The sequence below is a fragment of the Natrix helvetica genome (assembly GCF_964273705.1).
Source record: "Natrix helvetica genome assembly, chromosome: Z".
NCBI classification, from domain to species: Eukaryota; Metazoa; Chordata; class Lepidosauria; order Squamata; family Natricidae; genus Natrix; species Natrix helvetica.
In genome coordinates this window covers 134398354-134413019 of record NC_138554.1, presented here as the reverse complement: position 1 = coordinate 134413019, position 14666 = coordinate 134398354, and positions in this window count along the sequence as shown.

The window sequence follows — 14666 nt, the reverse complement described above, 5'->3', positions numbered from 1 at the left end:
GTCATCCAGGCCATCCCATATCCCTCCCACTACCCTATCAGAACCCATCCTTCCCTGCTCCCATCATCCAGTCTCAACTGCCAGTACCTGTCCCTCCATTGCCTTGTCATCACAACTGCTGAAGCTTCTTGGATGAGCAGTGAGATGTTTTCTTCTTCCTCCTCAAAGAAAGGAGAGTTCAGATGCCTTTCAAAGAAGAAAAAGTTACCTTTTCAGGTAATTGGCTGTAGTTGTGTAGTGTTGTTCATTTTGTGGGATCTTTTATTATCAAATGGGCTTTGTCTGAAATATCATCACAATCAATGTCTTCTTGTTTGTTTTCCATCATTTAGCATCCAGTTCAGCTTCCAAAAAATAGAGGGACATAATGTAAGTGTATAAGATGTATTCATGAACTGGCATAGACATGGTAACAGGTCAGCCAATGGGGACGGTTTGGTGACTCAGACAGATCGGAGTCTGAACGTGGCTTAGCCAACTGATCTCTCTCTCTCTCTCTGTCTCTCTCTCTCTCTCTCTCTCTCTCTCTCTGTGTGTGTGTGTGTGTGTGTGTGTGTGTGTGTGTGTGTGTGTGTATTCTAAGTTCTGCTGCATGGATATTGTATATAAAAAAGTTTCTTATATAAATGAATCCTGCTGAATTATTTACTCGTGTGCTGGTTGGATTGCTTCAAACTTTAACACATAACATAGCCAATACTGAGCCTACGCAACCTACTTCCCCATAGTTAGCTGAAACGTGATATACTTAGTTAATCCAATTTTCTGCTTTGTACACCCTGAAATCACAGACTAACCACATGAGCTCACCAGTATTAACTTTGCTTGTTAATAGTTCTACTTTAACTTGAAGGGAATTTGAGTTAGGTTGGTCCTTGACGTTGTGCTGTTCAACAGATTTATCAAGGACATGGAGGAAGGTACTGAGGGCTCATAAAATTTATAAATGACACCGAACTATGAGGGGTTGCTGATACTTTAAATCAGTGTTATCAAATTCAAGGCCCGGGGGCCAGATCCGGCACACAGGATACTTAGATCTGGCCCATGGGGAACAGCGAAAGATCGGCCTGCGGTGCTTCTGCCAGCTAAAACAGGTTCCCGAGCTCCGTTTTCGGCTGCCAAGCCTCCTGCAACCTTCTGCCAGTGAAAAGGGAGCTCAGGAGAGGAGGAAGAGGAGGGGAGGGGAGGGGAGGGGAGAGGAGGGAGGAAGGAAGGAAGGAAGGAAGGAAGGAAGGAAGGAAGGAAGGAAGGAAGGAAGGAAGGAAGGAAGGAAGGAAGGAAGGAAGGAAAATTTGTAATATTCCCTGCCAGATTCCCACAAGCAAAGTCAATGGGGATCTCAGCTGGAAGTCTCTCCTGCCTTCATTGCTTTTTTGCCCAGCCTTCTTCATTCTGTTTCTCTGCTTAGATAAGTAATTATCTCTGAACTGATGACCCAACAAAGCATTGCATAATCTTTTATAAGACCCAATTTCCAGATACTTTAGATTCTACAAATTTGAGATTGACATTCCAATCTTTCTATATAGCTTGGTACTTCAATAACTCAACAAGGAGAACAATTATTTTCCAGACTGTTTGGACCTTAACGTAGTTAACTGAACAGGGCAGCAACTAAGCCTGGATTCCTGGAATCTAATACGTAAAAGAACATCTGTTGATATTTTAATGTTGTTTTGCTCCACTATATCTTGGTAAGCTTTGGTATCAAGGTCACCCTCCAGCAGATTGCAGATGTGTCCTCTAAGTGATTGATTAGCAGATTCTCAGGATTAAAAAAAAAACAGAGATAGGGAAAAAAAAGATTTACGTAAAATGGTTTTTTTTTCCCAGCCGAAATATCTAGAGGCAAAATCTTAAAGCAGAACCTGTCCAGCAGGCAGCCAACAGCAGGTTCCCCAACCTTCACAAATTATGCTGGATGGACTTCAATACCCAGGCTGGCAGGGGATTCTAGGAGTTGAAGTCCTCCACCCATGTTAAAGTTGCCAAGGTTGGGAAATCCGGGTCTATAAGTACCAATCCCCCCCCCCCCCTGTCTCTTCACCCTAATGAATTGAACTAATTGTCTCCTGCAAACTCCCCTCCCCTTTCGCTCCTATTTATTCTCTATGAGAGGGGCCAGTCATCGTCCACCTGTGCCTTTACTCCTGAGTCAACCCTTGTTCTTTAGCTATTCTCCTGGCAGCTCTGTGCAAGCGCACATCAGGAACAGGTTCCAGCTGTTCTTCTGCCCCACTAATATCTGACTCCAAAGGCAGCTGATGACTGTCGGACGGCCCCGGCCCCATCTCTGCCTCCAATGCAGAGCACTCATCAGAGCCTTCTCCAGACTCCAGGACTGGCCCATGTTCCTCCCCAACCTTCTCATTGTCTGAGTCTATCACCAATTCCGCATCCTTTCTCCACCTACCAGTCATGTAGCTGCTAAAATATTGGTGATCTGGGCTGGTCTCGCCAGCAAAATGTTATATATATCCCACCAATATATATATATATATATCACCAAACTGTGTATTCAACCTATGACTGATTCTCTAAGCTCTACGTATTTCCCTTCCTACACAAAGGCCTCGGCGCATAAGGTTTTCCCTACCAATGCCAATATTTTTTATTTGTTTATGCTAAAGCTTTTATCAAGGATGGGTATTTAATTGACTTTATCTACTGCAGCTAGAACTCTTTAAGTACCATCTAGCCTGAGAATGCTAATTACAATTCAGGCAACCACCAAACACGCCATAACTAACGTTTATTGGGCCATGAAATGTTGCACAGTTAATAATTACAGATTCCTGCAGATAATAAAATTTGAAGCATTGAAAGGAGGATAGCTGGCTTTCTTATGCATGTGGCATTTAGCATTTTGCAAAGCTGTAGCTTTGCTGTCCAGGATTTGGTAAGGATGTTACCTGGAGGTTTTCATGTTCTGGATTCAGAATTTGTGTAGATTGGAACTTCAAATGAGTTGACCTAAAAGGAGGGGGGAGGGTTATGATCAATAGAAGAGTTTCTAAATCATAGGAAGCAATTCAGGGCTACACAGCTTAAACTTGGCACAGGTATTGTTCCCAGTATAGGTAAAGGTAAAGGTTCCTATTGCACATGCGTGCTAGTTGTCTCCGGCTTGAGGGGGCGGTGCTCATCTGCATTTCAAAGCCGAAGAGCCAGTGCTGTCCGAAGACGTCTCCGTGGCCATGTGGTCAGCATGACTAAACGTTGAAGTTGCATGGAATGCTTTTACCTTCCCACCAAAGGTGGTTCCTATTTTTCTACTTGCATTTTTGCATGCTTTGGAACTGCTAGGTTGGCAGAAGCTGGGACAAGTCACAGGAGCTCACTCCATTGCGCGGCACTAGGGATTCGAACTGCTGAACTGCCGACCTTGCTGATCGACAAGCTCAGCGACTTACCAACTGAGCCACTGCATCCCTTGTTCCCAGTATAGGATACCATATTTTATACACACACACACACACACACACACACACACACACACACACACACACACACGATACTAAACAAGACTATCCCATGAAAGATGGTCAAAAAAGTAAAACTAATGGTCACAGTTGTGCCCAGTCACACCATTGGTGTTATATATATATATATATATATATATATATATATATATATATATATATATATATATATATATATATATATATATATATATATATATATTATATATATATATATATATATATATATATATATATATATATATATATATATATATTTATGTGTTTGTGTGTTTGTGTGTGTGTGTGTGTGTGTGTGTGTGTGTAACAATTGCTGAGTGCACAAAATGCAATCACATGACCCTCAGGAGTAGCTGTCAGAACTTTGAATCTAAGTTGTAAGTAATCTTGGGGAAGTCTGTTGTAACTTCAACTGATCATAAATGACCAGTCATAAATCAAGGGCTACCTATGCTACTTTTACTATAAAGTTATAGCAACAGAATCATGGTGTGAATGCACCTCCCACCTCCCTGCCTTTACATCCAGGAGATCTAGAGAGGGTCACATTTGAGATGCTTTTTCAAATCGCATATTTGCTTTGGGCTCCGATTTCTTTTATAGCAATAGCACTTAGCCCTATATACCACTTCACAGTGCTATACAGCCTTCTGTAAGCAATTTACATTCAGCCTATTGCCCCCCAAATCTGGGCCCTCATTTTACCCACGTCAAAAGGATGGAAGGCTGAGTCAATCTTGAGCCTGGTGAGATTTGAACTGCCAAATTGCAGTCAGTCAGCAGAAGTAGCCAGCAGTACTGCACTCTAGCCACTGCGCCACCATGTCTCATTTATCTGACTCTTCCTCCTGTTTCCCATATTTATTCTCATAGCCTTTTTATATACACCATTACAATACCATCGCCGCTCCATCTGTATACATCTCATAATATCACACAAATGGACATATGGAGTGGAGTTCCAGAAGGCAATAATGTCACACTTGTCTGAAAAGCAGGAAAAAAAACCTGGAGATGAACCAAAATTACTTGGGTATTTTGGCTGCTTTTTTTCTGTTCCATCATCTCGTATACAACCTGCGTGTTCCTCATTTTTTCTCGTCCAAGTACAGACCACATCTTTCATGAAAGTGATGCTACTATCGAGGGAAGGTATGGGAGTCATACTTCGCAACAGCACAAAGGAGGTTGCAATTCTTGTTGTTGTTGCTGTTGGAAGAAATGGGTTCAGTTCCAAGTGGGGGAAAAGACACTGGATTCATGGAAGTTGCTTGAAAAGAAGGTCTATTGATGAACAGGATCACATCCCTTGAAGATCTTGGGCGGAGAAAAAGGGGAGGAGATGCTGTATGTGCCTGGGATTTTGTGCCCTCTCTGGGCTTTTGAATTTGAGCTTGAATTCTAATTGGGTGAAATTCAACAGGTTCTGACAGGTTCTGGAGAACCAGTAGCGGAAATTTTGAGTAGTTCGGAGAACTGGCAAATACCACTTATAGCTGGCCCCAAAGAGGGGTGGGAATGGAGATTTTGCAGTATCCTTCCCCTGCCATGCCCACCAAGCTCACAGAACTGGTAGTAAAAAAAAATTTGAATTTCACCACTGGTAGAGGGCTAATCCTACTTTTGTTGGATCTTGGGTGAAGGCATTTGCCTATGAATAGACCTAGCTATCTCTTTCTCTCTTAAGTGGGGACATCTGTTGTGGGCTATTGAGGAGGATGAGGGCTATTAAGAGTGAGTCTGCTTCCTGCCTTAAAAAAACATGTTTCTCTATTTCTCATATATAATAGTCTGCCTTTTTAATATTTCCTAGAACATGTCATTTTTCTAGGAGAGGGGTGGGTGCTAACTTTCCTACATTGCTAAACGCTGTTTTAGGTCAGTGCTTCTCAATTTTGGAAGTTTTCAGATGTATGGACTCCAGCTCCCAGAATTCCTCAGCCAGCATTGCTGGCTAGGGAATTCTGGGAGTTGGAGTCCATACATGGGAAAGCTGCCAAGGTTGAGAAACACAGTTCTAGGCCTTTGTTAGGTTAACATACTGTACTGTTAACATTAACTTTCTGTGTATATTGCCTTAGAGAATCAATAGAGGGAATGAAATATGGTTTTGTTAAATTCTCCAGGGGGCTCTATGCATTTAGCTTTCGCACTATTTTCAGTAAATAAACATCAATATAAAAATAATGAGCCTCATAAAATAGAACCCTGGCCCAGGCAGCTGAGGTAGCTTTTAAGGAACAAGCAGAGATTTATATGGGAGGCATCTGGTTAGAATAACAGTGGATGCCCTTCAAAGAGAGGTCATTGGAAGCAGAAAAAGAGGCCTTTGAAGTGAAAACTGTAGGGACTGTTCGGACTATCCATGGTCAGTGGTCACTTTGGAGGAATTTGTGAATTACTGAGAATTGCCATGATGGTAAAGACTTTTGACCTACGCTTGAAGAAATTGAGGTAAACATGTGGCAGGGAAGTTAAAAAAAAGTCATGCTGACTACCGCCATCACCCAAATCAAGTGAAAAATAAATCAATCAAGCTGACTGCCATCATCACCCAATCAAAGCAGGACTACAGCCAAAAGGGTTAAATTAGCTGCCACCATCAGCCAATTAAAATCCAACTAAATCAAAAAAATTAAACTGGCTGCCATCATCACCCAATCAAAGCTTGACGAACTAAAAAAAATGTACTTGGTTACCACCATCAGTCAAAATCTATCTAGGTCCAAAAAATTCAAGTTGGCTGCCACTATCACCCAATCAAAGATTTGCACATTTTTATCTGAGTCATAACAGAATGGAATTAGTTGGTCACTCCTTCGTTGGGAATATACACTATTTTTAAACTTCTCAGGGCTGTTAAGATTTTCTGGAATCTCCCACCTAAATGTTACCTGATCTCCTTGAAATCAAGGCAAAGTCACGTTCTGCTGCTACATATAGTAAGAAGGAGAGATTGAAGAGAGAAAAGAAAAGGAATTTTAGTTAAATTAGTGGGAATGTTTAAAAGTGGCCTCCAAAATTCAAAGAAGAGAAATCTAAACTTGACTTTCAGTCTACCTGCATGGAAATGGAAAGCAGCAATTCCTGACTTAGATCAGTTAAAGTACTTCATTTTCAAAATTACCTTATTTTTTTCCTATTTCCAAAAGAGGAAGGAAGAGTATTGGAATCCTCAGTTTTCTTTCTAGAAGAAGATTCTGCATCACATGACATGTAATGGTAATTTATAAAATTTGTAATGGAAGATGGTTTTGTATTGGGTTTTTGTGCGTGTGTTCTGTCTGTGTTTATTCAAAACATTTTTTTAAATTATTAAAAAAATTATAGTGAATGTCTTTACGTAACACATTACGAAATGTGTTGGATTTGTGGTCTCAAGTCTCTTCTTGAGTAGCCCAGGAACACATGGTGATGGATGCTTGTAGAATAGAATAGAATAGAATAGAATAGAATAGAATGGAATGGAATGGAATGGAATTGTTAGATTGGGTAAAGAAAGCCACACTCAGGCGTAGGCAGCAACAGCTCTTTATTAACTCTGAAACAACTATGTACAATCCAGCGAAGGTTCAGTCTGACAGCAGCCCTTTTATAGGGAGATCCTTCGACCAATCAGGTTGAATCTCTGTTCCCGCCGGAACAGAGGACCTTGGTGTAAACTATTGTAACTGATTCTGTTATCTAACACCCCTCCCCTCTTAGATGGGATCAACTGACTTGTGACGTAATCACACAGGTAGGCGAGTTTTCTGATGGCTCGCCCAGACTTGTGCAGTTCAGTTGGTGGGTGTTCTTCAGTCAGGATGGACTGACCTATTGACTCTGTGATTTCGCCTGGTGGAAGCTCCTGGAACTTCTAGAGCTGGTTCGTTCAGAGCTTGCTGCAGGCCTGCAACACTAACAGATAAGTGTCCCAGTACCTTTGGGCTTGAATTGTCTGTGGAAGGAGTGACCGTGCTTCTTTTGGGTATGGCTTTGGCTAACTCGTGCAGGAGTTGCCTCTGGTTGCCTAAGATTGGAATTGGAGAGGCGGCCACGGAATTGGTCAACGTGCCGTCTCCAATTCTGACCGTCCTCGAGCTCTATTAGGTAAGAGCAAGGTCCGGTGATGCCTATTACTGTGGGAGGAATCCACAGACTCCCCCCAGCGTAGTTGTGGGCGTAAACTGAATCCCCTACGCTAAAGTTCCTTATTTTGCTTGTTGAATCTGGGAGCGATCCGGCAGAGTAGTTTGGGTGTAGCCGGTCTAAGTGGGACCTTAGCCAGCGACCCATTAGAAGCTCGGAAGGGCTTCTCCCAGTGGTAGCACTTGGTGTGATGTGCTGTATGAGGAGGAATTGATCAACCTGTGTTTGCCAATCTCCCGGGCCCATCCTGGATAGGGCCTCTTTTGCAGATCTCACCATTCTCTCTGCCTGACCACTGGAGGCTAGATGGAATGGAGCAACCAGGGCATGTCTGATTCCCTGCGCTGCTAAGTAGGTCTCGAACTGCATGGCCGTAAATTGGGGCCCATTGTCAGAGACCAAGAAATCGGACAGGCCATGAGTGGAGAAAAGTCTTCATAGTGCCTTAATGACTGCTTCTGCCATGGTAGAGGTCATGAGGACTACTTCTAACCATTTCGAGTAGGCATCCACAACTACCATGAAAGTCTGGGTGTGAACTGAGCCAGCGAAATCTATGTGCACTCTAGACCATGGTGCTTGAGGTCGCTCCCACTCCTTAACGGGCGCCTCTGGGGGAGCTGGTCTGGACTCCTGGCACGGTGTGCAGGTAGCCACTCATTCTTCTATCTCCCTGTCCATGTTTGGCCACCACACGTAACTCCTGGCCAAAGACTTCATCTTGATAATTCCAGGATGCCCTACATGCAAAGCCTCTAATACTGCAATACTGCAACAACATGGTTCCCCCACAGTAAACAATCATTTATTACAGACAGTTCATCACATTTGCAGTAAAAAAATTTAAACTCAGACCAGACAGACCCCTTGGGCCACTCCCTCCATACCCAGTTCAAAACCTGTTTGAGTGTAGAGTCTTTTGCAGAGTGGCGGGCATCGTCACTAGACGAGACAGGACCAGTCTCTAGGCAGTCAATGAGGAGCACTGGTATTTTGGGGGTAGGGTCTGCAAGCAGTTCAGGCAGTGGGCATCGACTCAAGGCATTGGCATGCCCCAATGTAGAGCCAGGTTGATGGACAAGGCGATAACTGTAGGCCATGAGGAAGATTGTCCATCTGGTCATTCACAGTGACAAAGAACCAGGAGTAGGCCAGTCCCCAGCCAGCAAGTCCAGTAGTGGTTTGTGGTCCATGATGAGTTCAAAGTCACAGCCGTAGAGGTACTCGTGGAACCTTTAAACGCCGGCGACTGTAGCCAGAGCCTCACGGTCCAGTTGGCTGTAGTTCCGCTCAGCAGCAGACAAGGTTCGTGAGGAATAGGTGGTGGGCACCTCAGTTCCATTTGGCATGCGGTGGCTGAGGATGGCTCTGACGCCAATCAGGGAAGTGTCACAAGTTAGAACAAGTGGCAGGGTCTGGCTGTATTGGACCAAAAACGTGTCCGCTAACAGCAGTCTCGTCACTTTGGCAAATGCGGCTGCTTCAGCTTTGCCCTAGGACCACTTTGAGTTCTTTGTGAGAAGCCGATGTAAAGGTTTAGTAACTGTGGCTTTTTGTTTGAGAAAGACACTGTACAAGTTAAGGAGCCCGAGAAACTTCTGCAGCTCGGTCTGATTGCGAGGTGTAGGGGCCTCCTGGATTGCCTTAATTTTTTAGTCGGTCGGGTGAATCCCAGAGCCGTCGATGAGGTACCCTAGGAATTCAACATTTGGCACATTAATTTGGCATTTTTCCTTTTTGTGGCGGAGGCCTTTGTCTCTGATTCTGGCCAGAACAGATCTCAACCTTTTAAATAATTGTGCTTTATTTGCAGCCGATACCAAGATGTCGTCAAAATAGGGGACGACTCCTGGAATCCCCTGTATTTGATTTGGATTGGATTTATTAGATTTATATGCCACCCTTCTCCCAAGGACTCAGGGCGGCGTACAGCATTAAAAAACACGTAGTACAAAAGTTAAAAGAAAATTAGAAACAGTCCAAAAAACAAATCCAATTAATATGACACTCACATTTTAAAAATTAAATAAAATTAACAGGCCAGGCCGGCTTGCTGGAAAAGCCAACTTTTTAGGGCGCGTCAGAAGGACCGGAGGTCAGGGATTATGCGAAGCTCCGGGGGCAGCTCATTCCAGAGGGAAGGCGCTCCCACAGAGAAGGCTCTCCCCCTGGGGGTCACCAGCCGACACTGTCTGGCTGACGGCACCCTGAGGAGGCCAACTCTGTGGGATCGTACTGGAGGGTGGGAGGCTATTGGTGGCAGTAGGTGGTCTTGCAGGTACCCTGGGCCTAAGCCATGGAGCGCTTTAAAGGTCATAATTAGTACCTTGAATCGCACTCGGAAGACAACCGGTAACCAGTGCAGGCCGCCTAAAAGGGGTGTAACATGGGAGCACCTAGGTACCCCCATGATAACCCGCACGGCTGCATTCTGGCCCAGCTGAAGCCTCCGGGTGCTCTTCAAGGGCAGCCCCATGTAGAGAGTGTTGCAGTAGTCCAGGCGAGAAAGGACGAGGGCATGAGTGACTGTGCACAGAGCATCCCGATCCAGGAAGGGGCGCAACTGACGTACTAGGCGAACCTGGTAAAAGGCCCCCCTGGTCACGGCCATCAGATGTTCTTCTAAACTAAGCCGCGTATCCAGGAGGACTCCCAGATTGCGAGCCTTCTCTGAGGGGGCTAGAATTTCTCCCCCTATCCTCAAAGATGGAACAAGATGCATAAATCGGGATGACGGAAACCACAGCCACTCAGTCTTGGAGGGATTGAGCTTGAGCCTGTTCCTCCCCATCCAGATCCGCACAGCCTCCAGGCATCGGGACATCACGTTGAGGGCATCGTTTGGGTGGTTTGGGGGAGCGATGAAAAGTTGGGTATCATCAGCATATTGATGATACCGTACCCAAAACCACGGATGATCTCACCCAGCGGTTTCATATATATGTTGAACAGTAGGGGTGAGAGAACCGACCCCTGGGGCACCCCACAAGTGACGCGCCTGGGGGTCGATCTCTGCCCTCCAGTCAACACAAACTGCGACCGATCCGATAGGTAGGAGGAGAACCACCGTAAAACGCCCCCCCCCCACTCCCAACCCCCCGAGTCATCGCAGTAGGATACCATGGTCGATGGTATCGAAAGCCGCCGAGAGGTCTAATAGGACCAGGACAGAGGAGCAGCCCCTGTCCCGGGCCCACCAGAGATCATCGACCAACGCGACCAATGCCGTCTCCGTGTTGTACCCGGGCCTGAAACCCGACTGAAACGGATCCAGGTAGACAGCTTCATCCAGGTATTGGGGGAGCTGACGTGATACCACACTCTCGACAGCCTTCACTACAAAGCGAAGGTTGGAGACCAGACGGTAGTTGGCTAAAGAGGCTAGGTCCAGGGAAGGCTTCTTAAGGAGGGGCCTCACCACCGCCTCCTTCAAGGCGGTGGGAAAGAACCCATCTCTCAATGAAGCGTTGGTAATCGCCTGGAGCCAGCCTCGTGTCACCTGCCGGGAAGCCGAAACTAACCAAGAGGGACACGGGTCCAGTACACAAGTGGCAGCACTGAGTAAAAGCCGTTCCATGATGCTTTGGAACAGTCCAGGGGCGATACTAACTCCGAATTGCAGCCAGTTGCATTTGAATGCACTCCTGTGTGTCACAATGGTTTGGGCATCTGCCATGGCGCCATCTACAGGCAACTGCTGGTATGCCTGCGCCATGTCTAATTTTGCGAAAACTTTTCCGGGGCCTAATGAATGTAGTAAATGCTGTACAATGGGTACAGGATAAGCACTTTGTTGCAAAGCTTTGTTTATCATGCACTTGTAGTCCGCGCAGATGCGGATAGACCCATCAGAGTCCCCACATACTTACCTAGACCGGTGCTGAAGACGTCCTCAGACTCTTTAAGGAGTTCCTCAGTGTTTTCGTCTCGTATGGCATTGATTCTGGTCACTTCTAGCCCAGGGCTTCGAACCTGTCAAGCCCCAGGAGGCTCTGCAGGTCTCTGTTGACTACCGTCACTGGTAGCTGGCCGCAGAAAGTCTTGAATTTCATCCAGAAGGTGCCCTGGCCCATGATGGGGACTCGGTTCCCCTGGTAGTCATGAAGGTGGATGTCAGAAACCCGTAGATGCTGCTTCTTAAGGCTAGGGATAGCCTGCTTGAGTGCTGCCCAAGATATTGTGGTCAAGGATGACCCAGTGTCAATCTCCATTTGGCATGGAGAGTCCTCGATGAGGAATGTGACTTTCAACTTTTTTGGCCGCTTTGTGCTGACTTGGCCTATGGATGTGTGGTAGGTGACTCTGGTGTCGCCTTCTGTTCACCGTGGTGGCAGCTGCCATGCCCCTTGGTTGGGCTTTTGCTGGCAGTTAGGTTGGCTTCTGGGCTTCCAGGTTGTAGTGGGGTGATCGCTTCTGCATATCTTAGCGATGTGCCCTTTTCAATCGCAGCGTTGGCAGATTGTGTCGCGGAAACAGCAATGTGTTCTGAGATGGTCTCCTCCGTATCTGGCGCAAGGCGGAAAATGCAGTTTGAATTTTTGTGCCGGCTTGGTGCGGTCACTGTGCATGCAATAGCTGTCATCTTCGCTCTCCGAGCCTTTGGGCTCTATAGCCTCACTATGCACGCCTGCGCTTTCCCACGCTCTTTTAGGATTGTTTTGGCACTGCAGGGTTTCCATCGATTTAACGGCAGACTCAGTGGCCCTGGTTTTGTCTAGGGCAATTTGGAGCATTAGATTAGATTTCGCTAGTAGTCTCCTCTGCAGGCCAATGTCTTGAACACCACATATGATGCGGTCAAGTATCAATTCATCAAGATCTCTAAACTCGCAGTATGCTGTGGCCTTTCTGAGCACCGCAATGTATTCATTGATGGATTCACCCTCTTTCTGGTTACGAATGTTGAATTCATTCCTTCGGACGTGTTTAGATGGTCTGGGAGCATAGTGTGTCCTCAGTGTCTGTTGTAGCTCCGACCAAGCTACCAATTGGAATGGCATTGGCTCGGACAAGTCCTTTGCTGTCTCGAACACCTCTCGTCCACAGTAGCTCAGGAATATGTTCTTTTTCTGGCTTTCAGAAAGGCCCATGAGGTCATTGGCTTCAAGGAAATAATCGAACCTCAGCATGTAGGATTCCCAGTGCTCGGTGACTGGTTTGTCCGGAGTCGATGGGGTGTGCAATGACATCTTGTGTTCCTGAGCATGTTTGTATTTGCCGCTCAAAGATGGCTGCTCGATGCCGCAGAGGTCAACTATGTACAATCCAGTGAAGGTTCAGTCTGATAGCAGCTCTTTTATAGGGAGCTGTCGGATCCTTTGACCAATCAGATTGAATCTCTGTTCCTGCCAGAACAGAGGACCTTGGTGTAAACCATTGTAACTGATTCTGGTATCTATCAGGAATGGAGTGGAATGGAATGGAATAACAGTTGGAAGGGACCTTGAAGGTCTTCTAGCCAACCCCCTGCCTAGGCAAGAAACCTTACACCACTTCAGACAAATGGCTATCCAACATCTTCTTAAAGACTTCCGGTGTTGGGGTGTTCACAACTTCTGGAGGCAACTTCTGTTCCACTGATTAATTGTTCTAACTGTCAGGAAATTTCTCCTCAGTTCTAAGTTGCTTCTCTCCTTGATTAGTTTCCACCCATTGCTTCTTGTTCTACCCTCAGGTGCCTTGGAGAATAGTTTGACTCCCTCTTCTTTGTGGCAACCCCTGAGATATTGGAACACTGCTATCATGTCTTCCCTAGTCCTTCTTTTCATTAAACTAGACATACCCAGTTTCTGCAATCGTTGTTCATATGTTTTAGCCTCCAGTCCCCAATCATCTTTGTTGCTGTTGTAGAATAATAGCAGAGTGGTCCTTCACTTTTCAAAGCAAAGGTTTAAAAAATGTTAAAAGAAAGTTTAAGGCTAACCCATTGATTTTCTCTATTTAAGATAAAGCTGAGAAATATGGAGCGGGGGGAATCTGTGAATTCTGACCTTATTTTCTCTGGTAACATCATGATCAATTCCTCTATGGCCGCCACTCTCAGAAAACACTCATCAAGCAGTTGTTTTTCTTCTGAAAGAATTTTATTGGTTCTTTTTAAAAAATGGGGAAAAGGATAGGTGGATATATATATATTAAAAAAATTGGCAGCTCAATCGTGCTAGAGGTAGGAATCTCCCCAATTCTCACAACTTTTTACAGAAAAAAAAACAAAAGATAAAAGATAAGCCGAAACAGCATCTTATTATACATTGTATCAACCATGTGTTCAATCATCTCTTTTGCCACTTTCTAATATATCAACAATTAAAATGATATTCCAGATATATTTATTTTTGTGACCTGAGTCTTTTCGTTATTGTTCCCTCCCCCCTGTACTTCAAGCAGTTGTTTTTGAGCTGAGGAATTGAAAAGCTTAAGAAATATTTTGAAAAAAATGTCTCCTTTTTTCCAGAATGTTTCATATACCTTTTCTCTTTCAAAATAGATATAGATATATATAGCAAACTGAAACAGCAATTAATTGAGGGATGTGTGCAAAGTTTGCTCTGTTGGCTTTGATGTAGCTGTTACACTCTGAATAATATTAATATCAGCTTTGTTTTACATGTTACCTTAATAAACTTAAAAACAAAACAGGGTGCCATACCTCTATGGGTCTTAAAGAAGGTGCTGGCTGTAATCTAGCACAATTAAGGGGTTGCATACCGAATACAGAATTGGAAGGAATCTTGGCGGTCTTCTAGTCCAACCTCCTACTCAGGCAGGAGACCCTATACCCGTGATGGCAAACCTATGGCACACATGCCACAGGTGGCACGCAGCGCTCTCTCTGTAAGCACGTGTGCCATTGCCCCAGTTCAGCTCTACCACACATGCACGAGCACCTCCCACCAGCCAGCTGGTTTTCGGGTCTCTGCCACGCAGTAAGAAGTAAGAAGGTTGAAAAAGACTTCTTAAACCTTTTTCTTCTTCTTACTAAGAAGGTGGAAGGAATTGTGGGTACTCCATCAAAAATTTGAAAGGACCATGTATCTCGGTTCTAACATG